A 17,894-nucleotide genomic window follows, 5' to 3' on the forward strand; every position below is an offset into this window, starting at 1 on the left:
TTATTTGTTAAGAGGTTATCAGTGTTCTATGTGATGTGTGATTACTCTGGATATCTTTAGATGCTGCTCTCCCACCCACCAATATGGTAGCTATGTACATTTTTATCTTTACACTTTTTTGCATTGTATATCTTTGATTTTCAGAATACTGGACTGCTCTCTGAAACAGGTTTCCCTGAGATCTGAATTATTCCAATTCTGCTGTTGTTTTGAAGACCCGTGAAGATAAGGAAAGAGTGAGATTTCCCCATTTCATCTTGTTTTCAATCTTTTATATTTATCTTTTGATTTTATTATTATTATTTTGTTTGATGTTCTGAGTTTCCCAGAATTAAGAGCTGGATATAATGATGATGATGATGATGATGATGATGATGATGATGATGATGATGGCTGTGGTAGAAGAAAGCAAAAATAGTACCAATAATAATAGGCACCTTGGATGCATTTCCAAAATATCTGGAGCACTACTTGAACATTGTAGGCATTACATCCTGTGAGGATACCTGTAATGTTAAACAATATCTGTCTATTCCAGATCCTTGGGAAGGATTCAATAAGTGGACAAAAATGCCAAATCTAGTATAAACATTTGGCTGGGTGGCAACTGACCATAATAAATCATTTTAGCGTTATTTTCTAAATCTGTCAGTACTCCCCTCATGGCTCATTGGTTACACCAGCAGTCAAACTTCTTTTGAATCCAGGGTCAGTTATGGCCTGGAAATCTTAGATGAGTCTGAAGAGCTCTTGCAAAAGTTGTAGCCAAATTGTAATATTATAAATGATAAAAAGCAAATGTATTAAATATGTGAGAATTAATTATAGCAACTATAAATTTAAATCACTTAATGATACATTTGGACCTTATTTCAGTAGCCCGGGTAGTAAACATCCCATTGTTTTTAACTGGCTATCAAATTTGACAGAATTTGGAATCATCAATTGGGGGGATTGGAAACAATCTTGGAGATCATCTAAGTCAATCCTCTGGAAGAATCCACTATATATAAATCTAAAAATGTAAGAGTTGGAAGGAATTCTCTCTAGTTCCAGGCTGTTTGTCTCACTATTAACACAGCTGTAAATCTTCTCTATTGCATGCTGCCTCCTGCTTACTTCCTTTCCTCCAATGGCAGCTGTTTTGATATAGTCTAAATTGGCTGTTACTGGTATAACCCACAGTAGTAAATCCCATACTTTAGCTATTCATTTTTGCTTCTGAATTTCCCCACTACTTTGGATTTTTGACTCTTTCTCTCTTATATAATCTCTCTCTCTCTCTTAATCTCTCACATGGAGACACAGAGATGAACACACACACACACACACATACACACACACACACGAACATACACATACAGTATAACTTAGGGCTTGTAATCTACATTCTAATCTTGTGATGTTTTCATACCAGTATGATACCACGATTCCCCAAGAATTCCGGAAATAGTAATTTTGTGTGGATTCTTTTATTCTCTCTAGTCTTACAGTTTTCAAAGAACTCCATTCTATGGAACAGAATGTCATTAAACATAGTTCTAGAACTGGAATTGATATGACAGTAAAGCAGCATGTAAAGTACAAGAAAACACATATCTGCAGCCACCAGGAGGAGCTTTCTCCTTTATTTTTGTTTTTTCAGCACCATCTTGTAAGGATTTAGAAAATATTTAGAAAATATTCCAAAATTATGCTTAATTCTAAATCCAAAGACCTTTCAGTAATAAAGAAACCTAATTTACATTCACTTCAAATTCAGAGAAACAATGAATGGAAACTTTTGGAATGAGGTGGGGTATACTTTTCTTGAATTTAGTTTGTCCTTAAATAAAGATATCTAAGTGCAATATAGATATATTACCCTGTAATTAAAAGGATGCACATAAATACTGTTCATTGTATCTATTTTATAAATACTTGGCTCAAATTGCATTATTATTCATATAGAAAATAGAATGAAAATAATATCCGCACTATTGAAGCTCAATCAATAATGAAATAAAGAAAAGCAACAATTTTATAAGACATAGGGATGGGATGGTGAAAAAATTAAAATTTCCCTTTTTTTCCTGCAAACTTACTCATACCCACTGTGGATCATTACCCAGTTGACTAATCTTGCATACCGAAGCTCTGACTTCTTTCACAGGAACACTGACTCAAAGAGCAAAGTAGGATTCTACACAAACACTTTTTTTTAGATTACTGGAGTTTTTGTCAATATTTACTATGTTTAAATTGGGCATGTACTCTGAATCTTAGCATTACAAGGCATGTACCTCCTAGTTAAGTGAACTGTAGGCAGACAATAGTATATTAGTTTACAAGGTGGTCTCTAGAAATCCTAATTCACATACAGAATTGTGAGCATGCTTGGAGAAGAACTCATATTTTATTGCACTTGTGGCAGGCATGAACATTGATCAGTATCATCTCTACTATTAGTGGAGAATGCCGCATGACACATGAGTATGATTAAAATTAAGAATCTAGTTTACATGTTAATAAAAAAAATGCAACATGAAAGCTTCACTCAATAACGCTCATAATGGGCCATGGAGGTCAATGTCCATGGCCTAATCTGATAAAATCATGGCATGTAGAAGATGGTGCACTGCATATAAAATGAGCAACTGGTTAAATGCATAAATTAATGAAGGAAATCAAAGAAAAATAGATATGGTGCAGGTTTGTGAAACTGAACAAAAAGGAAAAATATATTTGTATGAAAGTGGTCTGATTTTATGCAGTAGAATTGATGAGTACAGGCATAGAAATGAAGGTATATATTTGATTATGAATGAAAAGACTACTGCAACGCTCTCTACATGGGGCTGCCCTTGAGGACTACTCGGAGGCTTCAGCTGGTGCAGAATGCGGCCGCGTGAGTTGTGATGGGGGTTTCCCGATACTCCCATATAACACTTCTACTCCGCGAGCTGCATTGGCTTCCGGTTGCCCTCCGGGTGAGATTCAAGGTGCTGGTAATGACCTATAAAGCCCTAAATGGCTTGGGTCTGGGATATCTGAGGGAACACCTGCTGCCAGCATCAAGCTCCCTTCGTCCAGTGCGCTCCCACAGGGAGGGACTTCTCAGGGTGCCGCCGGTAAAAGATTGCCGGCGGGTAACACCCAGGGGGAGGGCCTTCTCAGTGGGTGCGCCTGCCCTCTGGAACCAGCTGCCCGTGGAGCTTAGGACTGCCCCCGACCTCCGTTCATTCCGCCGGGACCTGAAGACCTGGCTCTTCGAGCTCTCTGGCCCAGGCTGAGAATTTTAATTTTAATTTTAATTGGGTTTTTTTTTACTTTTTCAGGGACTGTTGTAATTATTTTTAATTGTTTTTAACTTTTGTATTTCCTGTTTTAAATACCCTGTAAATCGCCCTGAGTCCTGCAGGAAAGGGCAGTATATAAATCCAATTAAATAAATAAATAAAGTATGTGTCATAAATGTAAACTGAGGTTATATAGTTTATTGTGCATGAATATAAAATTAGACATTCAGAAGTCAGTGATAATTATGCTCCAATGTGTGGGGATAATGAAAGATTTGGGCTTTAAAGGAAAACTGCAGCATTCAGAATGAATAGGATCTGGGGATGGGGAATATTTTGTTGGGTAACGGGTGAAAATAAGATGAGACTATAGAAAAGCACATGGAGATGTAAGAATGAATGAGAATAGTCATAGGTTAGTACCTGCTTAAAAAAACAGCTTCAAATATATATTAATTAAGTAGATTAGATTAAGTATAAGATTATTTATTTAAATATAAATTATTTTATTTTTTTTACTTTTTAAAGGTTTCTTTATTTAGATGGTATAATCCAAGTTTGGCTTTAGTTTTCCCAAATCTTAAGTCTCAGTGAGTTAATTCTGTAAATGCTGCTTCTCTATCAAATTGCTATACAAAAGAAATAATAATTTATATAATGTATTTTAATGAGTTTACTTTATACAGTAAATTTAATATTTTTTAAAAAGCAAAGAATTGATTAGCTGGCAAATAACATCTTTTTAAATGTTTGCTCTCGCAAAAAGGCACTCCAAAAGTAGTTTTTAAAATCTTTCATCTTGAGACAATTAAACTCTGTGTAATTCTTCAGAAATCAAAATGTTCAGTATCTAAGTACTTACATGCTGAGGAAAAGAGGATTAATTGCTTTGTTAAAAGTTGGACTTAAGATCTGTTGATGTTGGCAGTTGATTGAAATAGTCGAAATATATCTCAGATTGTTACTCTATGCAATCTTTTTTTTGAATCTGAAGTCACACAACAGGGAGCCAGATTCAAAATGATTCACTCCCAGGCTAAAAGTTTCCTCCACCCTATGACGACTGTCAGACACAAACACAGAGAAATATAGAATTTCAGATGCAATCCAGTCACAGAATTCCCTCTTCCTCATTCAGTGTTCCAAAGAGATACAGTATGTGCATACAATGGACAACTAAAATAATAGAAATTTTAGGAAAATTTGTAGTTAAGCAGCTATACATATTATCTTTGCCTATAGCTTTTCAGACACCAAATGAGTACATAAATTAAGGTGCAAACTAGTTTTAAATGTGTCCCAAATCCTTAACTCTTAATTTAGTGGAGTTATGAAAGTGAAGTTGCTGTTGATGAGAATAATTCTTTTCTCCTTCCATTCAGTCATGTCCAATTCCTAATCAATACAATAAAAAGGGGCAATACAAATAATTATAGTAAAAAAACTTGGGAAAGAGGATGGAAGATTGTCTATAAAAACTGTTCATCTCCCATAGACATTTTCTAAGAACTACTTAGCAATAAAACTGGCCCTAAATGCGCCTTTTTAAAAAATTTGCAGCTTTTCTTACACCAATAACTCACAGACTTATCAAGGGTCTTTCTGCATCAGAGTAAGCTTCAAGGCTTTAAAAATCACCTCTTTCTGCAATTGGATATTTACAAACAAGGATGATGTTGAAAATATGTTTGTGGTATGACAATCTTTTCTTAGTTGTGGAGGAGATGTTTAAGTGAACATGTACTAACAAATAGATGCTGACAATATCTAATTTATGTGTTTAATGTATTTTAAAATTGTGTTCACCTCTTAAACCCAGTGTACAAGAGATGGGGCTCTCAAGCACCTGCTATGCCTTTCCACTGATTAAAAAAGTCAAAATAGAAAAGGCTGAAATAATTTCTCTGTTGCCACCTCCTGGCCATGGAGGATAGAATCATGGTGATTAGTTGATTCTGCTCATCCTCCCCTCTACAGTATGTCCTGCCCAAAATAGGTGATAAATCAAGGTCACAGAAGATAAATAAAATCAAACTTGATTAAAGAGATATATAACATCTCTTTCTCAGTTGCCTAAAACTGGGAGTAATCCTTTTCCAAAATTCTCCTTAGGAGGAATTATTGGGGTAAATTGGATGAAATACAAGAATTCCAGTGCCTGATATATATTTTTTAATCTTAGGACCAATGCATCCCTGCATAAATAAGCATAGAGAAAGCTGCCTTCTTGTCTTCCAGTGAGAAGGTGGGTCTCTTCACTCATAATGGGGAAGTTGCTCTGGCTGCTTACATAGTAGCCTCTTGAATCTTCATTAGTCTGGAAAGCCTTTTTATGTATCCTAATATACATATTCAATGTGAAATAAGACGCTGTACTTGAATGGTTGACCAGATCATGGTAATACATGAATACACTGAACATACAACTTGAAAATCAATTTAGGGGGAAAAAAAACCTGACCAGGAGTATTCAATGTTCCATTCAAATCAGGCTTTACATGAATAACTTTATGTTGAAGATATTGCAGATGATATGAAGATTCTAAAGAAAAATTAAATCTTCTTGGATATATCCTGAAATAAGGATGGATGCCAAAATGAAGCAACCTATTTCATAACCTGTATAAAGAGATAAAGATTATGACCACAGCAAAGAGAAAGAAAAAGCTAGCATAAATTCCTATCTACCTATTCATTCAGAAATAGAAGGTCCTTGAAGTAAATGCTTTGATAATCAGGGCTTCTTTAGCTTCTTTGAGATTCCAACCATTCATTAGGTGTGATTGGAAAGTGAACATTTTGCCTATTCTCTTTCCATAGATTTGTTTTAAAAAGATCAAATATTTTCTGTATTTAGCAGAGGGAAGGGCTGGAGTTGGACTCTGTGCAACTGTCAAGCATGCACATTGTTGAGTCTGTAGTCTGTGTGCAGTCTACATCTCACCCCCCCCAAATTGAAATATTTGGACACTTAACATTAATGCAAGTTCCATTAAAAAAGACTTTACGGCTTGAAAAGTTCAAAGGCAATCAAGAAAGAAGTCAGCAATTGTAAAGATGGCTAGTTACTTATCATTAATAGCACATGTGAACTTACAAGATTTCAAAGAATGACAAAATAATTAAATCATAAATAACTAATGGAAAGCACAACCAAGCTTTGCGTTTCTTCTAGCAAACAGGGACATTTAGGCTATATGTTATACAAGATTGTCTCTCTAACTTGATATTTTTGTGGGTTTTTTTGTTTTTGTGATGCATCTTCAAATGGCTCCTTTTCAAGTTTTATGTTCCAGGAAAAGTCTTTTCAGTTTTCTGAAGCTTTTAAATGAATTTGAGTCTTTAATAGATACTATATTGCATAATTATATAAGAATAATATATTAAATATAGCATTGATTATAATATATATTATAAAATGTTAATAGATCTCCAAAGTTCCTTCCAATCCATGTTTCTATGTTCTATTTTGAAATGCTAGGCTGCTACTTTTACTTTTACAAAATAATGAGTTGTTTGTTAGTATCTGATTATTAGTGTAAGTCACATGGATGGTGTTCAGAATGAACAGTAAGATTCATACTAAATAAAAAATATAAATGTAATTGTTTGAAAAGAAAAAAAACAGGGGAGACCAAACAGCTGTTTTATTGGGTGCATAAATCTATTTTCCTATATTTTTTTCAACAATTTTGGATTGTTTTCTGTAGCAATTTGTTATATTTAAAAAACATGAGAATTACCCATTTCTGTCTAGGTTGTTTTTAAAACGCAGAAGTGTATAACTTTTTGCACACCTTTTCCAACTATAAAATCTTTTGCAAGGAATTGTTCCTAATCTAATGTATTTTTGTTTCTACCTTTACTCTAGAATTTCCATTTTTATGCACAGCTTTAGACTGGAGAATGGCATTGCAAAACTGATCTAGTGGGTAAGGCACCAGTCTAGAAAGTGGGAGACCGTAAGTAAAAGTCCCCCCTTATTTACTGAAAACCAGCTGAGTGACTTTGGGCTAGTCACTCTCTCTCAGCCCAACTCACCTCACAGAGTTGTTGTGGGGAAACCAGGAAGTGGAAGGTGTGCTGTATAAGTTTGCCACTTTAAGTTATTCCTAAAAAAAATAAAGGAGGGGTACAAATAAATAAATAAAGTAAATCTGTATTAAAATAAGAACTGAACAAAATTCTCCTTAGGTGCTGCCCTTGACATAGTCCAATTAGTGTTAGATGTTAAGAGTACTACACTAATACAATTTGTTCCCCAGCAGCAACTAGGATGGGGGACAAGGGGGGAGGTGAAAGGAATGATGAAAACAAAGACACACTGTTGTGAAACAGACTCTATTCCTTTTGTACCTTTTTGGGGGTACATGCTGCTCAATAGAAGACATGGTTGCTGGTCAATGGTGACAGAATGGAAGAGGTTAACGTCAACAAAATTTTTCAAGAAGATTCCTGATCACCAGTACTGTTTGTTGTTGCACTGATTCCTCTGTCAACAATACTGAGTAATTCAGGCCATAGCTATCAAATCAAAAACAATTATTATTATTATTATTATTATTATTATTATTATTATTATTATTATTATTATTATTATTATTATTATCTGCCAGGCTATCCCACCTCTTTTACATGGATGATTTGAAGATATATGGAAAAATACCATCTGAAATAGAATCGCTGCTCAACACTATCCTATTGCAGTGGAATTTGAACTGGACAAATACGTCGTGCTTGCCATGAAATGGGAAAATAGTGAAAACTAATGGAATCAAGATGCCCTATGGAAATAATGTCAAGAATCTGGATGACGATGATCACTATAAATACCTGGCATCCTTCAAGCTGACAACATCAAGCACAGTGAAGTAAAAAAAAAGATTAGAAATGAATACATCAAAAGAGCGAATAAGATCTTAAAATCCAAACTCAGTAGAGGAAATACCATCAAGGCAATCAACACTTGGACAATTCCAGTCAGATACACCACTGGAATAGTGGACTGGACTCAAGTACACCTAAAGGCTCTGGGTAGGAAGACCAGAACAATAATGACAATGAATCATGCCCTTCATCCTTGCAGCAACATTGACAGACTCTACCTACCAAGGCAAATAGATGAATGTTGCAAGTACATCAGATGGTTGAAGAAGAAAAAAAGGCTTTGGAAGAATATCTGACAGTGAAGAAGTTGCACTGAAGCTAGTATAGCAGGAAGGCATACTGAGTACTGGAGAGACCAAAACGGCCTACAAGAAATATCAAAGGAAGAAGAGAAAGGAGGCATGGAAGACAAAGCATTACATGGCTAATACATTGAAAAATAGCAGAGAAAGTAGATAATAGCAGGACCCGACAATGGCTAAGAGCAGGAAAGTTGAAGAAAGGGACAGAGGGGCTAATTCTGGCTGCACAAGATCAAGCCTTAAGAACAAATGCATACAAAGCTGGAATTGAGAAGCCAGCAATAGACAGTAAGTGCCACTAGGCAAAAAAGCTGAAAAAACAGGTTAGCTGCTGCAAGAAGATCGCACAGACTGACTACAAGCAGTGGCGTGACAAAGTAGCAACAATGGTGCATTGGAAGATCTGCAAGAAATATCATTTGCCTGCAAGCAAGAACTGGTAGGACTATAAAACAGGGAAAGTCATAGAAAATGAAGAAGCTAAATTGCTTTGGGACTTTAGAATTCAAACAGACAACTACCTGCCACATAACACCCCAGACTTAATAACTATTGATAAGAAAGACAGTAAAGTCTGGCTCTCGCCACATTCTGGTGAGAGAGAAATTCCCAGAGGATGGGCTCCAGCACAAGTCCAAAAGCTCAGAAGACTAAACCTCTGGTCCTGGTGACCGAAGCAGATTGGATCCTGCAACATTATCCTAGGACACATATATTTGCCTTCATTCATTAATTAAGGCTGCACAAAATATAGAAACCCAAACATACTCTGAACTCTAAAAAATGGAATAAATCATTTAGCAAAAGCTGCGATGAGAAATCTCCAGCCATTGTACCACATGTCACAATGGAGTGACAGTGTGTGAGTTGGGCAACTATATCAAATCGTTTAATAAATAAATGTATACATATGTCCTTGATCTAATTATAATAGTAATCAGTTCACTCTTGTAGGAAGAATCATGTATTCTTGGACAGGATGGAGAAGAGAGAGAGAGAGAAAGACCAGAACCAGAAAACAGAAAGAATGTGAGTATCATAGAAAGCTAAAAGGGCAGACTTTTTTCGTATCTATAACCAGTATGTTAGAAAGGTTCCTGCACATTTTGTCCCCAAAAGGAAGACAACTTAAAAACATGTCCACCTGAAAAAAATTGTGAAGCTTGTTAGCATGAACTAAGCATTCACCATTACAGAGTGAAAGCAGCATTAAAGTACTGTTAAACATGAAAGTATTCTTTGTGTATGCACATGCAGACAACCAAGGATCAATTTTGAAGTAGTATGCAACAATGTGCATCTTCCAAAGCACATTGTTGTTTTAATGCTTCAGGTAGGGTGCTCCTCTTGTGCCATGTGTAAAACACATCCTTCATGTGCTTTGCAAAAACCTATTAATTTTCAATTTCTATATGAAGAAGACGAGCTATTCTAGAATATAAAATGAAAAGTATTGCTTTCTAAAAAGAAACACTGCACTCTAAAGATTTCTACAAGCCTCTTCTTTGTGTGTTATTACAAATAAAGATTTCTGAATCAGCCATCTCCATGGCTTTATAAGTGTTAGACTGCAATTCTTGTAATTCCCAGTTAGCACAAACACAATCTAGAGACTCCAAGCAGTGACTGCTAAGTAAGATTGTTTATTGTTTATATAATCTCAGCTTGGACATTTCTCTAAGGTCCCTTTCAATTTCTGTTCCCAATATAGCAGCATATAGCATTACAGTATTTTACAGTTTATGGAATCATTTATAAGGAGTGAAAGTAGGAATCTCCACTCATTTGTTTATGTTATTAATGGAATTAGCTGAATGGAAGTTAGGCCCAAACAAAATCTATTTGCTAAGGGAGGAAAACAGGCTGGAAGCAAAGAAAGGGCATGAATGAATATATCTTGCTAATGGCTGGCTAATTAATATAGATATAATTATGTTAAGCTTCTCTATTAAATGAGCAGACCTGGAGTATTAGTTACATTTCAATTCTTAAAAACAGATCCATTTTTCAGTTATATCTTAATCTCCAGAGCCTTTACTAGCCTGAATAGAAGTAAGGATGACAAACAGGCAGAAGATTAGCAGAGCTCATCCATGAACACCAACAAGCAGTCAGAAGACATGACGAAAATTCCTTAATTTCACAATACGTGGACAGACTTAACCATAGTTTCAACTGGGAAACTGTGCCCATCCTAGACCAAGCCAAGTCCAAAAATGCTAGGGAATTCCTGGAAGCCTGGCACTCTGACAAATCAGTTATCAACAGGCACATAGAGATAAATGGCATCTACATGTCATTCAAAAAAGACAATCAAAAAGCCAAAAAGGAATTAAAAAGACCAAAACACCTTTTCACTAGCAATCAACACCCAGATGAGCAGAGATTAACACCAAGATTAACAAAATACCAATAATCAAGAAGTAAACAATATCCCAATCAAAGAAATACCAACTCAGACAAGCTAACAATAAGCAAAAGCCTAATCAAGAAACTCCCCTTCATGGATTACTGCCTTGTCGTGGCGAAGGGGCTTGCGTAATTCAATGAAGCTATGAGCTATGCCGTGCAGGGCCACCCAAGACGGACAGGTCATAGCAGAGAGTTCTGACAAAACGTGATCCACTGGAGAAGGAAATGGCAAACCACTCCAGTATCTTTGCCATGAAAACCCTATGGACAGTACCAAAAGGCAAAACGATATGACGCTGGAAGATGAGCCCCTCAGGTCGGAAGGTGTCCAATATGCTACTGGGGAAGAGCAGAGGGCTAGTACTAGTAGCGCCAGAAAGAATGAAGCGACTGGGCCAAAGCCGAAAGGACGCTCAGCTGTGGATATGTCTGGTGGTGAAAGGAAAGTCCGATGCTGTAAAGATTTTTTCTCCATAGGAACCTGGAATGTAAGATCCATGAATCAAGGAAAACTGGACGTGGTCAAAAAAGAGATGACAAGACTGAACATTGACATCTTAGGTATCAGCGAACTAAAATGGACAGGAATGGGTGAATTTAATTCAGATGACCATCAGGTATACTACTGTGGGCAAGAATCCTTCAGAAGAAATGGAGTAGCCTTCATAGTCAATAAAAGAGTAGGAAAAGCAATACTGGGATACAATCCTCAAAATGACAGAATGATCTCAGTTCGAATCCAAGGCAAACCATTCAATATCACAGTAGTCCAGGTCTATGCCCCAACCACCAGTGCTGAAGAGGATGAAATTGACCAGTTCTATGAAGCACTACAGCACCTAATAGAACTAACACCAAAAAATGATGTTCTTATCATCATGGGGGATTGGAATGCTAAAGTAGGAAGCCAAAAGATAACTGGAATAACAGGCAAGTTTGGCCTTGGAGTGCAAAATGAAGCAGGGCACAGGCTGATAGAATTCTGTCAAGAGAATACAATGGTCATAGCAAACACTCTTTTCCAACAACCCAAGAGACGGCTCTACACATGGACATCACCAGATGGTCAACACAGAAATCAGATTGACTATATGCTCTGCAGCCAAAGATGGAGAAGCTCTATACAGTCAGTAAAAACAAGACCAGGAGCTGACTGTGGCTCAGACCATGAGCTTCTCCTTGCAAAGTTTAGGCTTAAACTGAAGAAAGTAGGGAAAAGCACTAGGCCACTCAGGTATGAATTAAATCATATCCCTGTTGAATATACAGTAGAGGTGACAAATAGATTTAAGGAATTAGATCTGATAGACAGAGTGCCTGAAGAACTATGGACAGAGGTTCGCGACATTGTACAACAGGTAGCAACCAAAACCATCCCAAAGAAAAAGAAATGCAAGAAAGCAAAATGGCTGTCTGAGGAAGCTTTGCAAATAGCTGAGGAAAGGAGGGAAGCGAAAGGCAAGGAAGAAAAAGAAAGATACACCCAATTGAATGCAGAATTCCAGAGAATAGCTAGAAGAGATAAGAATGCCTTCTTAAATGAACAGTGCAAAGAAATAGAAGAAAATAATAGAATAGGGAGGACCAGAGATCTTTTCAAGAAAATTGGAGAGATGAAGGGAACGTTTAATGCAAAAATGGGCATGATAAAGGACCAAAATGGCAGGGACCTAACAGAGGCAGAAGAGATTAAGAAGAGGTGGCAAAATTACACAGAAGAACTATACAAGAATGAGCTTAACGTCCCTGATAATCACAATGAGGTGGTCACTGACCTCGAGCCAGACATCCTAGAATGTGAAGTGAAGTGGGCCTTAGAAAAGCTGAGCAACAACAAAGCTAGTGGAAGTGACAGTATTCCAGCTGAGCTATTCAAAATCTTAAAAGACAGTGCAGTAAAAGTGCTACACTCAATTTGCCAGCAAATTTGGAAAACTCAACAGTGGCCACAGGATTGGAAAAGATCAGTTTACATTCCAATTCCAAAGAAAGGCAGTGCCAAAGAATGTTCAAACTATCGCACCATTGCACTCATTTCTCATGCTAGTAAAGTCATGCTTAAAATCCTACAAGCTAGACTTCAGCAGTATGTGGATCGAGAACTACCAGAAGTGCAGGCAGGATTTCGAAGAGGCAGAGGAACTAGAGATCAAATTGCCAACATACGCTGGATCATGGAGAAAGCTAGGGAGTTCCAGAAAAACATCTACTTCTGCTTCATTGACTATGCTAAAGCCTTTGATTGTGTGGATCATAACAAACTGTGGCAAGTTCTTAAAGAGATGGGAGTACCAGACCATCTTATTTGTCTCTTGAGAAACCTATATGCGGGTCAAGAAGCAACAGTGAGAACTGGACACGGAACCACTGATTGGTTCAAAATTGGGAAAGGAGTCCGGCAAGGCTGTATACTGTCGCCCTGCCTATTTAACTTATATGCAGAGCACATCATGAGAAAGGCAGGGCTAGATGAATCAAAAGTTGGAATTAAGATTGCCGGAAGAAATATCAACAACCTAAGATACGCAGATGATACCACTCTAATGGCAGAAAGTGAAGAAGAACTAAAGAGCCTCTTGTTGCAGGTGAAGAAGGAGAGTGCAAAACTTGGGTTGAAACTTAACATTAAGAAAACCAAGATCATGGCATCTGGCCCTCTCAATTCCTGGCAAATAGATGGGGAAGAAATGGAGGTAGTGACAGATTTTATTTTCCTGGGCTCCAAGATCACTGCAGATGGGGACTGTAGCCAAGAAATTAAAAGACGCTTGCTCCTGGGGAGGAAAGCCATGGCAAATCTAAACAGCACACTAAAAAGCAGAGACATCACCCTGTCAACAAAAGTGCGTATAGTCAAGGCTATGGTCTTCCCAGTTGCAACGTATGGCAGTGAAAGTTGGACCATAAGAAAGGCTGAGCGCCAAAGAATTGAGGCCTTTGAACTGTGGTGCTGGAGAAGACTCCTGCGAGTCCCTTGGACCGCAAGGCGATCAAACCGGTCAGTCCTAGAGGAGATCAATCCTGACTGCTCTTTAGAAGGCCAGATCCTGAAGCTAAAACTCAAGTACTTTGGCCACCTAATGAGAAGGAAGGACTCACTGGAGAAGAGCCTAATGCTGGGAAAGATCGAGGGCAATAGAAGAAGGGGACGACAGAGAATGAGGTGGCTGGATGGAGTCACTGAAGCAGTAGGCGTGAGCTTAAATGGACTCCAGAAGATGGTAGAGGACAGGAAGGCCTGGAGGAATGTTGTCCATAGGGTCGCGATGGGTCGGACACGACTTCGCAGCTAACAACAACAACAATCAAGAAACTACCAAGACCACTCCCACCAATACTGACAGCCACTAGTAAAATGAGACCAAATTCCACTCCCTACTGGCGCTACTGATGTTACCAAGTTTGGTAATGAAACATCTGCAAGAAAACAACCAAGTTCAGAGAGGACCAAGGACCCCCACAATATAAATTAAAATCACATAATCTTTTACAATTGAATAGCAAACAACAACCTAAAAATAAATCAAAAAGCAGAATAAAAATTTAACAACAACGGTAATGCCTTCTTTTAATCTTCTCTTCAATAGCCTGAATATATGCAGCTGTTTCAACTATAAAGATGGTGGGATATCCATGTTTAAATTGTACAGATGTGCGAATGCTGTTAAATATTAAATGAGCCTTTTACATGAGTCTCAAAGGACAGTAGAAAATTGTTCTTATGCTTTCTTCCAATCCAGTTCCTACACCAACTGCTATTATTCATCTTGTATGGAAAACATCTTTAGAATAGAGGCAATTCCTATCAGGCATATTATACAAAAAGTTAACTATTTGAATGCTGCAATTCATTATAGAGACCTTGGTTTCAGGCACATTAGAAATACCAGTAATGATAAAGGTTATTTTCTCCTCTTTCTCCTTCTCTTTCACCCTCACAGAGACACACAAGGATGCATGCACACAGAGAGAAAAACACTTGTCTTCTTAAAATCTCTGGACAAATTTCTTCTGCAGTCTTATCTATTTGCGGACACAGAAAAAATAGTGATGAATATATATGGAAAATAAGAGGGAATGCTACAGCCAACGTCCTCACTACGGTAAACTTCTGGCTGTAAAAGCCTGTACTTCCAGTTGATGGCAACAAAGAATTATAGGTTTTTACAATGTTTCTTGCCATCTAATGGTCATCTGAATTGTGCAGCCCAGATATGGTATCAATATCAAATGTCCAATGCTTAAAAACTCATTAGCAGTTAAATGAAATTCTGTCATTTAATTTAAAACCAAGGGAAGTCCATAAATAAGAACTCTGCCTTCAGTAAACAAGAAAATATTAAATACTTTTATCTTGTCATTCTACTATATAGCAATCTTTCAGAGCAAAAACTCTTTTTGGGCAAATCAGGATGAAATATATAGCATTATATTGTCAGAATTATTTTTAAAGAACAGTATTAATTAATGAACCTTTATTGTCAAAGTACAACCATGTATACATTGAGATTAGCTGAACCTCCTTTCGTGCTCCCACCACCCAACTCATATTGACAACAAACCTCCATCTTATTACACCATGTGAACTAATTGTACCACACATCGGCCTCGCAAGTCAATTCTGCATAAAGTTTATAAAAATTATTTCCCGTTCAAAAGCCTAACAGCCCACGGATAAAAGCTGTTTTTCAGCCTGTTGGTGCGGCTGGCTATACTTCTATATCTCCTACCCGATGGTAGGAGAGTAAAGAGATACCGTCCAGGGTGTGAGTCATCCCTGAGAATTTTCCTCAGTCTTCCAAGGCAACGAGCCCTGGCGATGTCATCCAGTGGTGTCAGGGAACAGCCCACAATGTCTTGTGCTGTACTCACCACCCTTTGTAATACTTTCCTATCCGCGGCTGTCAGACCAGCATACCAAACCACAATACCATACGAGAGGACGCTGTCTATAGTAGACCGGTAAAAGAGGGTCATTAGCCGTTGTTCTACCCTGTTCTTCCGCAAGACCCTGAGAAAGTGAAGCCTCTGTTGGGCCTTTCTAGCCACCTGGGTTGTATTAACTTTGCATATTAATACATACATATTAACAAGCAAGATATTACTATCATTAAGAATAAATGACTATCTTGCACCATTTTTGTTGCCCATCTCTGGACTTGCTCAATCTTATCAATATCTTTTTTTAAGTAAGTTCTCCAGAATTGGGCACAGTATTCCAAATGGGGTCTGATTAGAGCCCTATATAGTGGGACTAGGACTTCTTTTTTCCTGCTGTTGATCCCTCTAGTGATACATCCCAGAATTTTATTTGCTTTCACAGCTGTCTGGCCACACTGTTTACTCATTTGGCAGTCATCTGCTATGAATACATTTTATTCTATTGTTCTGTCTAGCAATGTACCCTTGATACTGTACCCTGCCAGAGGATTCTTTTATATTTAGAAACATTGAATTGCAGTTTCCACATTTTTGACCAATTTTCCAGCAATGCCAAATTGTTTTCTATGTTACAAATATCCCAGGAATGTCAACTCTATTACATTATATATATATTACATTATTATATCACTTACAAACACATTAAAAAGAACAGGACCCAGGACTTGGCCTTGTGATACACCACTTGTGACTGGTCTCTGTTCAGTGCCCATTAAAAAAATCACACACTGGGTTTTACCTCTGAGCCAGCTTCCTATCCACTGAATCACCCAGTGGTTAAGCCCTAGCCTGTACAACTTTTTATGAGCTCATTATGGGGAACTGTATCAAATGCTTTGCTAAAAATCCAGATAGGCTATGTCCACAGCCTTACCTTCATCCAAAACATTTGTGACATACTTAAGAAAGTCAGTCAGATTTGTTTGACATGATCTACCCTCAGTAAAGTCATGGGTCCATCAAGTTGTGCACTTTCACATGTTTGTTAATCCTTTTTTCCCCCAGGAGTGATTCTATTAACTTCACTGCTGCAGAAGTTAAGCCTATAGTTGCCAGTTTCTTCCCCAGCACCCTTCCTGTGGATGGGTACAATATTAGCTGTTTGCCAGTCCTGGGGAACTTCACCTGTTAGAAGAGACTGGTTAAACAGGTTATTTAATGGTCCAGCAAGCACACCTAGACATTTCCTCAGAACTTTGGGATGAATACCATCCAGACCCATTTAGTTAAAAATAAGTCTTTGGTCATCAACACCTCAAGATGCAACTAGCAACTTTTAAAATATGAAATCCAGTGTCCTTTATCCCATCCCTCAAAAACAAGTTATACTGCATTTTTCTTCAATAAAGAATAGAAATGTACTCTTCATCAGATATTTAGGCATCCCAAAGTGCCCAATTAAATACAGCTTACTTACACATATTCCTTATGCTTAATATGTAGAATATTTAAACATATTGAGATATTTAGATCTGCCTCACACTGGTCTTTGTCTGAAAGTTTAGAGGCTGGTCTGGAGTTCCTTTCCTCTGGCCTTGATAGATAAGTGGTCACACCCATAGAGACAAGATAAGGAGTAAGTTCCAAGGATGACTTTTTCCAAGAAAGACTGTTTAACTTTTGATCAGGCACCCTAGTGAGGTAAAGAAAGGAAACACTTTATATGGAATTACACTGAGAGAGGATTTGAATAAAGGATGGCATTCTAGAGGAGGGGCTGAATGAAACGTACATAGGGTTTTGTAAAACAGTACATAGGGTTTTGTAAAACACATGGTTCACCTACTTAACAGCTTGCTGTCATCGCTCTTGGGTGAAGAATACTTAGCTTCATGCAATTGCCTGCTTCATTCACCTGGTAAGCAACAAAATTCTAAGACCCCTTTCATAAAATTATTCACAAGAGAAAATTAATCCACCTTCTTTTAGCAGAGAATATTGCCATTTCCAGATAACAGTTATAGATCAAGGACCATCTTCAATGTTATTTATATTATAAACTATTAAAAACTGTGTTTTTAATAATTGTATTAATTTTCTTAAATAGTTCCAATGTTGCTTTCCCACTCCAATT

The 17,894-nt window shown here is 37.4% G+C and overlaps 1 protein-coding gene and 1 long non-coding RNA gene across 4 annotated transcripts in view; one reads left to right on the plus strand and one right to left on the minus strand.

Moving 5' to 3' along the window:
• Window positions 1–338: 338 nt before the first annotated feature.
• LOC308663290 lies at window positions 339–17,297 on the minus strand. Of its 2 annotated transcripts, none has more exons than XR_014025345.1 (3): window positions 17,238–17,255; window positions 7,320–7,390; window positions 339–393 (listed from the first exon to the last, which is right to left on the minus strand). It is a non-coding gene; the product is annotated as an uncharacterized lncRNA (long non-coding RNA). The 2 variants fall into 2 exon arrangements; XR_014025346.1 differs by lacking the exon at window positions 339–393 and adding an exon at window positions 5,878–5,897 and having other exon boundaries at window positions 17,238–17,297.
• A 187-nt stretch (window positions 17,298–17,484) lies between these two features.
• PRIMA1 (proline rich membrane anchor 1) overlaps window positions 17,485–17,894 on the plus strand; it is a 118,457-nt gene continuing 118,047 nt past the window's right edge. For both annotated transcript variants that reach the window (XM_081314719.1, XM_081314721.1), the window contains exon 1: window positions 17,485–17,678. The gene's annotated coding sequence lies outside the window, so the exon portion shown is untranslated. The remainder of the gene's footprint in view (window positions 17,679–17,894) is intronic.

The sequence above is a fragment of the Vipera berus genome, assembly GCF_964194415.1.
Source record: "Vipera berus genome assembly, chromosome: 1".
NCBI classification, from domain to species: Eukaryota; Metazoa; Chordata; class Lepidosauria; order Squamata; family Viperidae; genus Vipera; species Vipera berus.